This window comes from Octodon degus, unplaced genomic scaffold, assembly GCF_000260255.1.
Source record: "Octodon degus isolate 3935 unplaced genomic scaffold, OctDeg1.0 scaffold00021, whole genome shotgun sequence".
NCBI lineage: Eukaryota > Metazoa > Chordata > Mammalia > Rodentia > Octodontidae > Octodon > Octodon degus.
Genome location: NW_004524597.1, coordinates 10628300 through 10636740, shown reverse-complemented (window position 1 = coordinate 10636740; position 8441 = coordinate 10628300).

The following is an 8441-nucleotide window of genomic DNA, read 5'->3' as shown; positions in this document are numbered from 1 at the left end:
GGTAGGGATGGGACTTACCATGACAGGACTCCACACTCCTCCTCCCTTGACCTCTTGGCCTCTTTATCCTGCAGCCACAGGAAGTGGGCAGGGGTTTGTCCTGTCCTGCCTTGGAGGAGTGGGCAAGCAGGAAGCAGCACTATACCTCAGATTGTGGTGGGTGTTGACTAGTGATGCAGACAAGAGGCCTTGTGTTTTCTGGGTTCCAGATTCAGCTTCAACAGATGAAATGGAGTGTCACGGGGAAGTTTGGGTGACTTAACCCAGGGTGGTTATTAAGAAAGTTTCAGCTAATGTGTGGCAGGATCTGCAACCAGAGTCTTTATTTCAAGCTTCTCAGCCCAACCCCAACCCTCACCCAGCTGTGGATGTTCACACTCTGAAGTAGGGGAAACAAAGATCTCATTGGGAAGCTTATCCTTCTGTGGTTGATATAGTGTGTCAACCTGAGAAATTTAGAAGGTTAACTAAGTGACTCAGAAATGGACCAGGGTCTTCACTTTGTGAACATCCTGAGCCTGTGCAAGAGGAGGACACAGAGATAGTGTGAATGTTACACCCCTCCTAGGTAGGAGTAGCCTGCTTACAGTATAAGGGATGAGAGGCTAGGGAGATGGCTCAGTAGAATAAGTGCTTCCCTGGCAAGTGCAAGGGTCTGAGTTCAATCCCTGGTTATTCCAAAAGAAAAAAAAAGTATAAGGGACAAAAAGAGGCTTGTTCTCCCCCTTTTGTTCTTGATGTTTTGTTGTCTTCTGCTGCTTCGAACTGTTGCCCCTGTGCCAGGCCAAACTGCCTTGGATTCAGCTGATTTCAGACTGAAACCTACACAAACTCTGGGACAAATTAACCTTTTCTCCCTTAATTTTGAGTGTCAGGTATTTTATTTTGTCTCAGAGAAGTGGGTTTGTTGCTATGACTATATCTGAACATATGGGGCAAAGGCTTTTGCAAATGCTTTGTGGGAAGAGCTTGGAAAAGTTTACAGATGTCCCCTGAAAAAGTAGAGCTGGAAAAATTTTGGTTGTTCTATATGGGAGATTCTGGTCCGAGCTCAGATATCAGCAGGGTGATAGAAATCCTGCCAGTAAAGACTTGGGAGGTTTCTGTTGGGAAGAAGAACTGCATTGGGTGCTGGACTCCAGATGATGTGTGTTATAACCTGGCCTATTTGTCTACATTTTGCTCATGTCAAGAGATTTAGTGAGACTGAGATTAAGGGCATTAGGCTAATACATCTGACGGAAGAAGTTTCAAGGCAGTTTAATGTTGAGGTAGTGGCATAGCTATTGGTGGGGGGCTTTTAGCCAGATTTATGTTGAAAATCAAGAGCAAAGAGCCCAGAAGCATGATTTAAAATATGACTTTGGCCAGATAGGAATCTCCAGTATAGTTGTGGACTGCAAAGATAGTGCTGAGGAGATTTCAATTGCTGAGAAGGAGCAGGAGAATGTAAAGATGGCCTGAGGACATCACAAAAACCAGCAAGTCTCCACCCTTTGCAGCCTCAAAAGTGAAACACTGCTTTGAGGACAAAGCCACAGAGCACCATGTTCCAGAATAGCAAATTTGTTCCTCAGAGTTGGATTCACAGTGCCCAGTGATCCAGCCACTTAACCCCTACAGCCAAGAGAAAGGAAAGCCTGGACACTGCTCCAGCTGGCAGCAGGCCTTGGCGTCATTCACATGGCATTAGTTTTAGGTGCATGCAGAATAGGAGAGTCATGGGGTTATAAAGGCTTCCACCTCAATTTCTGAAGGCCTGGGAGGCCAGGCAATGTACCCCTGAGAGGGCCGTGTGTGAAGCTGTGAATGTAAAGCCAAAGGTGTAGTGGAGACACCAGAAGTTTGGAAAAGCCAGGAACATGGATCATCTAAGGAAAACTGCAAGGAGGGAGCAAAGCAGACCCAAGAGAGAAGCCCTTATAACAACCAGAAGTACCAAACGGTTGGAACTACACAAACACTTTAGTCCTCACAATTTTCCACAGATTGCCTCAGATGGTGCACATGGAACGGCAGGACTTAATATTTGCCCTAATGGATTTTAGACTTGCTTTGGGATCAAAGCTTTGTATCCCCCTGTTTGTAACTTGGAGTGAAAATGTTTACCTTGGGCCATTGAATTTTGAAAGTGTTTCATTTGTACAGGGGCTTGCAGCTAAGAGTTTGCCTTAAATCTCAAAGGAGACTTAGGACTTAAACTTTTCAGCAATTCTGAAGCTGTGAGAATTTTAGAAATTCTCGCAAGGGGCCAAGGAGATGGCTCAGTGGAATAAGCACTTCCTTGACAAGTGCAAGGGCCTGAGTTCAATCCCCAGTTCTGCCAAAAAAGAAATTCTTACAAATGGACTAAATGTCTTTTGCATAAAAAGATAGGTATGGGGAGCAGGGGCGGTAGGTTATGGTTGTAATATAATGTTGATAGATTTTATACCGGTCCTCAAAGATTGTTAAACCTGTGTTACAGTGTCCAAGTTGTGAAATGTTAAGAATAAGCATGTCTTTGTTTTCATTTTGTTTGTTTGTTTTGTGGAAACTGGGGATCGAACTCAGGCCCTTGCTCTTACCAGGCAAGCACTTATTCTACTGAGCTATCTCCCCAGCCCATAAGCTTGTCTTTGTATCTGGAAACTGGTTCAAAGAAATGTGTCTGGTTGCCAAGCTGATGAGAGGTAGATTGGTTGATACATGTGTCACCTTGAGACGTTACAAGGGTTAACTAAGTGATTCAGCAAGGGAGCCAGGATCCTCACTTTATAAATATCCTGAGCCTGTGCAAGAGGAGGGCACAGAGATGGTGTGAGTGCTACATCCCTCCTGGGTGAGTGGGTAGCCTGCTTACACTATGAGGGAGAAAAGAGGCTTGTTTTCCCTCTTGCTCTTGTTGGTTTTGTGGGCATCTGCCGCCCTGAACTGCACGTACCCTGCCTTAGAGCAGGATGATAAGAGACTGACACTTCCACAAACTGTGAGCTAAATAAACCTTTCCTCCCATAATATTGGGAGTCAGGTATTTTGTCTCAGCAAGGAGAGAAAATAAACCAAAACATGTCAAAAGTATCCAGATTATGGAAAAGCATGTGTGCCAAGGCCACCTACTGAGATCCAACTTTCAGAACTTGGCTCCACGATGACAGTGCCTAAGTATGTTTCAGAAAGACACATCCTCAAGGACATACAAACAATAGAGGTCCTCAGAGAGCTGAAGCCCACTTCACTACAGGATTGGAAATCCAAAACTGAGGTAGCCCTACACAGGTCATAGATACCAACTGTCTGAGATCCTTGACCACTGACCCATGTTAATGAGAACTATGCCATATCTGAGTAACACAGGGGCCTTGGGAGCCACAAGGTGCCCCAGCACATGCTGTCTCCCTCTCCCTCTCCCTCGCCCTCTCCTACTATCTCCTCTCCCTGTCCCTTTCTCTCTCCCTGCCCCTTTCTCCCTGTCCCTTTTCTTCTCCCTCTCTCCCTGTCCCTCTCCCTCTCCCTCTCCCTCTCCCTCTCCCTCTCTCCTTCTCCCTCTCCCTCTCTTGAAGGCAGACAACTCTCTTCCAAACAGAATCAGGCTTTGCCTGGGGAACTTCTGGAAGGTCCAGTGGCTGGTGGCAGGTCTGAGGAACTTCTCACACAGACACTCAAGTACAGGGTGGACAACAAGAGTCCAGGAGCACCAGCACTAGAATGCAGGGCCATGAGTCTGTGCTTCCAGGGCCCAGCTGAGAAAATGCTGTGATACTACAGGGAGGCTGACCCCCAGGCCACCAGAGACTGCCTGGTTCCCAGCCTAGAGGAAAAGAGAGGGAGGACAAGGCTGTGTCTGAGGAAACGCAGGTGTGCCTGAGGAGACAGCAACAACTGCCAGACAGGAGTAAACTGTGGGGGGGGGGGTCAGGGTTGCACCCTGCATGCCCTCCTCCTATAATCACCACAGCCTAGTAAGTGACATGAAGGTCATCTTTGTGAAAGTCATACTGTGTGTGCTGTTCTCTGCAGCAATGGGTCCCTTATCTCGGCGGGATCAACCTGAGGCCCCTCACTGGTGGTCTTCAATGGGACTGTTAAGTAGCAGGGCCTGGGCACAGGAATCTGGTTCCCCTGATAGGGTCTGCACCAGGCCACCATGGGCACATTCAGAGATACGAACAGAGAGAGCACATGCAACTGTTAAGATTGGGGACAGGTGACTGACCAGTGATGATGTGGATCATTGACACCATTAGGTGAAGGATGTGGCTGCCCAGGGCCAGTGTTGCAAAACAGCAGGTTGGGAAAGGCTGAGCAGAAGAACTGGTCAGAAACATCAGCATCTCAGGACAGAGGCTGAGAGTACTGGGGTGGCTGGATCCAGGGGATGCATGCTCCATGACCTTGTTTCTCCCCTGTCCCCACCACAACCCAGCCTGTGTGGGACGCAGGTGGAAACACATGAATGAGAATCCCAGAATCCCTAGCTGGGCACATGCTCCTGCAAGACCAGCAAAGTCCTTCCTGTATGTTGCTGAGAGTCCTGCAGCAGATTCAGCCTTGGTGAAAGATCAAATATTCTGGCTCCCTGTTGTCTCTTTTGTTGAGATGACATGAGTGGGTCTATGGAGACAGTGGGACAGCAGCTTGGGTCCCCACATCCCAGTATCTGAGAATGCCTGGGCTGAGCCTGGGCCAAGTGGCACATTGGCCTGGGAGACAGGGATGAATGAGTGAGCCTGGAACAGAAGCAAAGTTGGAAAGCCTGGAATCCTCAGCTGCCATTGTTCAGGCAGCTTGGGGCCCATGGGGAGGTCAGACTTGCCACCTTGGTGCCCTGTGTTCATTGTGAGAGCCTGGGCTGACTCTGCTCTGTCTATTTTCATGGGATTTCCCTAATGGGGAAAACAGGAACGGATTGAGTGTTGGCATTTTTGCTGGTCCACAGCCTGCATCAGCAAGTATGTTCAGCCTGGAGGGAAATGATGCCCTTCTCTGTACTTCAGTTTTCTCTTGGACAAAGCAAGGAAGATAATGCTGCCTCAAGATAAAACAATGATCTACCTGCTGCACTTGGATTGAACCATGCCTTTTGGAAGTGTCTGGGGACTGTTGGTTATTACTTCCAGGAAGTAACTCTACAATGAATATTCTGGAATTCTCTGTGATGCCAACAAAATTGAGAAAAGTGTATCCACACCAAAATAACAAATATGGCACACCAGTTGTGCACTCACTCTGCACCTCTTCAGGGAAGCTATCATGGTAGCTCAGTCAGATTTTGACTGTGTTGATTGTAAATTATTTCTGTGTGGAACTCAACATTTAATAGGGTTTGTTGAGTTTCCCCCCTTTAGTTTTCTCTTTAATAGCATATTCTGTTTAAAACATTTCAACTAGAAGTATAACAAAGATAAAATGCATCTTCCATGTTTAAAAAATGAACCGATTTAGGGCCATTCTGAAGGGAGAGGCAAGGCTGAAACCAATCTAGCCTGCAGGCATTACCACCTTGTACTGGGAAGGCAAGAACACTCCCAGGCCTGTGAGGAGTGGATAATTTCCTATAGATCCTGGGCCTCCCACAGGTGGGCACCACCTGGGGATACAGTGGGCAGTACTCTTGTCACCAGGTGAGTTAGCTTCCAGAGGCATTTGGTTCTGCACTCTGGGGATGCCCCACTAGATATTCCCAATGATGAGGCACCTTCCAGGGGCATCTGGCTCTGCTCCCCGAGAATGATGCACTAAGTGTTCCCAAAGAACAAAGCTATTGGATAATGGAGACTGTAGAAACACTACTGAACATCCTAACAAGGCATCCCCAGGCAGAAATACTTCTTTAGAATCCAGCACCCTTGTAAGAGTAAGGGTTCGCCTGGTCTAATCCATGGCCCAGGTTTAGTGGGACAGTGGGGCCCGCTGGCAAAAATTGAAGTAAACAGAGCCAGCTTACAAGCAGTGAGACATATTATGATTTCTCAAAAGGTAAGAGGAGGGAAGGTTAGAGTTAATTGTAAGTTACCAGTGAGGTACGCCAACAAGAAGCATGCAAATGTTCACTTGGCAAAATACCACGAGGGTCACATCCTCACCTGAATCACTAAGCACATCCATAGGAGTACAAGGGCCGTACACACTCGAGAAAAGCACCTCTGAGCAGGTCTCACGGTAACAGGCTGGAAATGTGTTTGCCACCAATAGCAGGAGTGTCCAGTGGTGGCCTTCCGGCTCACACAGCTCTCCAGAGTACCCTGTTCCATGCTTCATCCCAGCAGAGAGGCAGGTTTATAAATTACATAGCAGTGACATCACAAGTTTTCTCAACTTCATTGCATGACTAGTCTTTTGAGGAACTGCTTAATACTAGTAAAAGGGGTCCTTTGACATAGAGACAGTAAAAATGAACCAGGGCCACACATTTCAAGCACACACACTCCTGCCCTGTTAAGGCCACAAAGGGATGGAGGTGTCCTGGGTGATCAATAGCTTCAGAGAATGACCAAGCTGCCACTTCTGAAACAAAGACAAAAGCAGGTCTCTACTGACATGCTGGAGTAGGCTAAAGTCTAGTCATTCCTACTGGCCAGGGGCAAGCTTCCAAACAATGCTTCTTCTTGTGAAGGACTTGACCGTCAGGTGGCCACAGTCAACTTGTCTTTAGCGTGCTTGTGGAGTTCTCACGCATCTGGTGTCATCATTCTGTGCAAAGCCTCCCAGCTTTGTACTTGGAGGACTAAGAATTGGTCAATGTTGCTCAGAAGCTGCTAGGTTACTCTTACATCAGTGTCATCATCCTGCATAGATGTCCTGGCCTTGTGATAGGGCTGAAGGACCTTCAGTGCACGAACTGCTGAAAAAGCACAAGAGCGGGCCAAAAGAAGCACATACCAGCTTTGGTGGGCAACAGGCCAAGCTCAACCTATGTCTTAGTCTCAGAAGAAACATTTCCTAACTGATCATCATGTCTGTGTTCAGAGCTGAGTAGGTTTTCACACAAGGATTATGACAGCAAAGGGGACAGAAACTGTGTGAAGACAGGTATGCCAAGATTTTTATCTCATCTTAGTCATCCCTCGGATGTCTGCAGGCCCAAAGGAATACTGTGTTATGAGCAAAAGTGGTCTTCAGTTGCCAAAAGTAACCCAGGCCACCATGACCATAGACTCCACATCAGAGATGTCAGTCTCCCAAGTGCTAGGATTATAGGTACGCACCACCACACGCCCAATCTCAATCGCTGTCTCGGTGAGTCTGGTGACGGGGCCAGCACAGCACACTGGGATCAAACCCGGTCCCTGGGTCTACTTAAGCAGGCCCTTTAATCTGCTGAGCTCTCTGGCCAGCCCTTGAAAACTAGTGATTTTTAAATTGCTGAGGAGCAAGTGAAGCTAAAGGGACCCTTTGAAGTTTATTTTTAGTAACAATTTCTCATTCCATACAAACATTGTACTTCTGTGGTTTGATCAGGGTCTGGTGGCAGGTTTATTGAAGCATGGCATGCTACAAATAGTTTACTCTGTCCAAAGGCTTATTTTGTAATGCCAGCCATCTGGCCTAACACTGAGCCACCATGGTCCCTAACTGTCTCTTACACAAACTGGAATGGCTCTTGATGTTCCAGGGGAAAAACTGGGAGAGGATGAAGAAATAAAGATAAGAGATGAAAGCTGAGGTCACATAGAGTCCTCATTTGCTGGGAGGAAAAGAACTGCCCAAGCACTGCAGAGTATTTATACACTCAGGAGGTTGATGTCAATTTGACCCTTTCTGCCTAGCAACCTGTTTGCAAGCTGAAACAGCTTGTTTACATAGTCCAGGAGCTCTCAGCGTTCTCCAGGCTGGTTTTTTCCTATCCCCACACCTGACTGATTTCCAGCTTCAGCCACTCCCTACATCTCTGCCCTTTCTGTTTTGTAAGCAATGGGTGGTTAGTTGAAATTGGAGGACCTGTGTTTGGAGAGCTCTGTAGAAGTCCTTTCTCATTGTTGTTGTGGTTGTTTTTAAAGTCCAGGTATACTTTCACATACAAAGGCAGTTTTTCCCAGGAGGAATTTACAGGAAGTGGTCTAGGTTGGGCTGAATAAGATGAGGTTGTCCATGATGGTTGCTGGGTCAAACTGAAGAAAAAAATATTTTAAGGTAGCAGTCTCATTGCTATTTGTTTCTCAATAAAATTATTTTAAAAAAAAAAAAAAAAGGTAGCAGCCTGGTTTTCACAATAATAACAGTAATTGGGTGCACTGAATATGGTAACCACATTCCAGTGATGATACCAATTGCATCCCTCCATTACTAGCTAGTGGGCTATAGAAACTAGTATGAGACCATTGGCATGGCTAAATGTTTCAGAAATAGTCCTGTCCAAATATGTAGCCAGTACTGTGATAAAATCAGCATGGTATTGGCATCAAAATAGACCTGAGGATCAATGGAATAGATTGGAAGACACCGAAGCCCCTATGAACACA